The sequence below is a fragment of the Pteropus alecto genome, unplaced genomic scaffold (assembly GCF_000325575.1).
Source record: "Pteropus alecto unplaced genomic scaffold, ASM32557v1 scaffold87, whole genome shotgun sequence".
NCBI classification, from domain to species: domain Eukaryota; kingdom Metazoa; phylum Chordata; class Mammalia; order Chiroptera; family Pteropodidae; genus Pteropus; species Pteropus alecto.
The window spans coordinates 10,445,216-10,449,539 of NW_006443225.1; positions in this window are offsets into that span (position 1 = coordinate 10,445,216).

The window sequence follows — 4,324 nt, forward strand, 5'->3', positions numbered from 1 at the left end:
CAGTCAAGCTACTTCCTTAATGCCGACGCCCACAGTGTCAGACACTCATTCATGTCCCTGTCCCAGACCCCGCAGACTGCCCCTGCTTCATGCATCAAATGGGTAAGAAACTCAAAACTGTTAATGCACATACCCAACGCCCAGTAAACCATGTCTAGATCCTAGAGAAGTACTGGAATGAATGTGCCAAAGAAATATCACGAAGATATTTCAGGCGGCACTTTTTCTAATAAAAAATTTGAAAGAAACGATTCATTAATGGTATGTTGGTAAATAAATCACAGTATATGAAATGCTATAGTGCTATTAATAAGAATGTAAACTTTTGGGAATACGTCTGTGATATTTTGCTAAGTTGGAAAAAAGTAAGTTGCAGAACAATTATATTTTAGTATGGTCTGATTTTTGTTTTTAATTATCTATTAATATCTGTCTCTATATATACAAAGAAAAGAAGGATGCACATCTAAATCTTAAAAGTTCACTGGAGAAATGGAATTTGGGGTATAGGAATAAAGAGAAAATGTTCACTTCATATTTTATGCTTTCACTTTTTATTTTATGGACATCTTACTGTTACAACAAGTATAGATCTTTTGATTTTAAAGGAGGGAGAGAAAAGAAAGAAAAATATTACTTTACTGTTTTAGGTCAGATTCAATCTTATTTTATAAAAATAGTACTAACTAATATTTAAAAGATAAAAACAAATACAAAGGGATACAATATTAGAAATTGATCCTCTGGCAAATGTTCTTTTGAGAAAAACTCATTTCTTTTTTTTATGCAACACTGTTGAGTAATGTTATATAAGTTTCAGGTGTGCATTATAATTTGATATCTATATCACTATAGCATGCTCACCACCTGAAGTCTAGTTTCCATCCATCAGCATACCTTTGACCCCCTTTACGCATTTCACCCTCCCCCCCACCCAGTTTCCTCTCTGGTAACCATCAATCTGTAGTCTGTATCTATGAGTTTTGTTTTGTTTGTTCATTTGTTTCTTTTTTATTTTATATTTCACATGTATGAGATCATGTTTTTTGGTTGGTTTTTTTTTGTCCTTTTCTATCAGACTTTTTTCACTCAGCATAATACCCTCAAGATCCACCCATGTTGTCCCTAATGGCAATATTTCATCTTTTTTATAGCTGAGTAGTATTCCATTGTGTATATATACATGGCATCTTTGTCCACTCATCCATTGATGGGCACTTAGGTTGTTTCTTAGCTACTTAGGTCTGTATCTTGGCTATTGTAAGTAACGCTGCAGTGAACATGCAGATGCATATATCCTTTCAAATTAGAAACACTCACATTTTACATGGTAATTCCCTCTTTAGAAAAATGTTTCTGGGTGCACAGAATAAATTAATTCAAAAGCAAGCAGTTTCATCATTTATAGACCTGAGCCTTACAAGTAGAGTGTAAGGAGTATGACCATCTGCCTCCCTACCTTCTACAGTTCATTTCTTCCCAAAGGTTCCCACACTGAGGTTTGCCTGCTCAAGCTTCGGAGTCTAGATCTCAGCATCCTTGTGGATTTATTCATGTTTCAAATTGAATTAAAGTTTTAATCAAGTAGGTGCTGTGTATATAATTACATCAGGATTTTAAATAATGGATGAGAAGGGCATTGCTGTGCCGTTCAACCTGTCCAAGCCCACTTTATCTCTGTGAAAAGTCTTAAATATTTGTTCATGTTGCACCATCGAAGACAGCCACTGTTAAAAATTTGGTATGTATCTTTTCAGTAATTTTGTATGTAAATACATGTATATTACATTAGAGATAACTCTATATATGTAGATTTTTTTTACTTAAAAATGATATCATTGGATATAGTTGTAATTCCTACAGAACATTCACATTCTTTATACTAAGTGCCCAAAAGGCAAGCACAGGCCAGCACCAACAGAATTTCAGCTCTACCGCGTAGACCATATCTAGCTACATTTCCCTCCAGCTTTTCAAAAGAATCATGGATTTCGCAAGCAGAAGCTGTTTGAATGAGGCAGAGAATAGCTAAACTCCCTGCCAATCTGAGATCCTTCAGAAAACTTTAGTAAAAATTTTTAACAAATGTCTCAAAATGCATTTGGCATAGCTAAAACATCTATGTGTCCCGTCCCACCCTCTCCCCCAAGAAAAGTCCAGGGAATTCCTAGAACTCTTATAACATATTCTTCGAGGTGATGTGGCACCATTGGAACAGCATTAGACCAGGAGTCAAGAGCCCTGGGTTCCAGTCCTTTGGTTTGTCTGAGTCTTAACTTTATTCCACCAAGGCCTCTTCTAGCTTGAAAATGCTATGACTAGATTTTATGTATTACTTCGTCCTTCATGTGAGATTTCAAGTTTGGGAAATGTAATGTAAAATAATTTGAGATATAAAATGCATTCTCTATCTCTCTTAAATATTCGGTGTTTTTTCCTACCAGGAGCCAGATGTCCAAACGTGACTCACCAGGGGGAGTGTTTGCTATTCATACTGATGATGACTCTAGAGGAAGGATTTAAAGGGCAAACATGGAGAAACGGATTTAAGATGGCTTCATTTTTTTTTTTTTTTAATCTTAATACTTATTATTTTGGGTCCTTACAGAATGAGAATATGGAAAAGGTGACTTATCGGGTATTAAAAGAGTGTGGGGTAGGAGATGAGGCCCATTTCTGTAAACCGCTGTTGTGTTTCTGAGACAATCGAATGGATTTTTCTAAGTGAAATCCTATTTTTCTATTTGATTTCCTTTAAAAGATCAAAAAGTTCTTAGGAGTCACAGCTCCACTTATATAGACTAATTTACTTGCTAAGGCAAAGAAATTAAAAGAAAAATAATCAAAAGTTCGTATAATATCACTTCCATAAAACTATCATAGATGGTGGCATTTTTACTTAAAATACATGCACATCCCTAATTTATTTCATGATACAAAATACTAATTTGTTTCAAATAAGTCACGTTCCCATAATTTTTGTCAAGTGTTACAATAAATAGCTGACTCGTTTTACACTCCTGTCCCTTCTCCATACACACAGAGGGCTGTGCTGGGCTTGGCATTGTTTGTGTAGCTGTAGACACGGCTGTGGGGTGTTTTCCAGTGGTCAGTGAAGTCAGTCTGCTCTTGTAAAATACAGACAAGTACAGTATCAAACTAGAGAGAGAGCAAAAATTGTTTTTCTGGCCTTTAGCCCTGAGAAAGATTAATGGTTGTTTGGATTGGAAACTGTACCTTAATCAGAGGCTGTCGCCTGCGGGAGTGGGTATGAGAAAGCGGACTGCTCACCTCCAGGTCAGCGTTGCACAGGCTGCCATGTCTCTGATGACCAGCAAGCCCAAGCGGAGACAGCTGCCTGGGCCCCTCCATTAAACGCCTGATCCTCTGGGAGCTATTGAGGAGGCCAGGCCACATCCCAGCTATCACCATCACAATAGTCTGTGGGAGGCAGTCACCCTGGACAAGCCACACTTAGGGCAGAGATCGGTTCTTGAAGCTCTAGGTGGAAATACTGGCAGCTGGGGGTGGGAGGGTCTACTTTCTCATGCTATTATTCCACTGTCTTTCCAACCGCCCCAACAACTCAGAATAAACGCATATGCCTCACAAATCGCAATAACGTTTGCAATTTTGTCCCATGTGAAATCTCTCATGAAACTATGAGCAGAATGGCTAACTTTAAAATAACCCCGTCCTATTCTTTGCAACTTTAAATATTGGCTTTTTCGTTTGAGTGCTTTTAATTGGTTTTCCAATTTATAAAATTGGAAACTGATTAAAATAATCATACGCAAAAAGAAGAAAAAAACTCCCATCATGGCATTACCCAAACACAGCTGTTATCATTTGATACATTTCCTCTCCATCTTTTTCATTTGGCTGATGTAATCTTTAGCTCATCAGGCATGACATTTTAAGTATTTGCTATGTTGCCACATAATCTTCATAACCATTAATTCAAAAGGTACATAACAGTTTATTGAATGAGAATTTAATGATTTATTCTTATTACAGGGCATCAAGAGCACTTCCAAAGTTTCACCCCCACCAATAACATAGCAACGAGTATTGTGTGTGTGGCTTTTTTCGTATTCTAAATTAATTTCTTAGGTTAATTAATCCCTGGTTGAATGTTTACATTAAGAGTGTGGACATTTTTATGGCTGTTGATTCATTTTGTCAAATTATGTGCACCTCACTATTGTTTTAGGTGCTGCTTCCCCTCTCCTTCAGTCTTCTCTTTAAAATCAGTATCAGTGCAGAGCAACAACAAAACGAAGTTCACATGGACGAACCGGCTGGTCTTGTGCCGACCTATAAA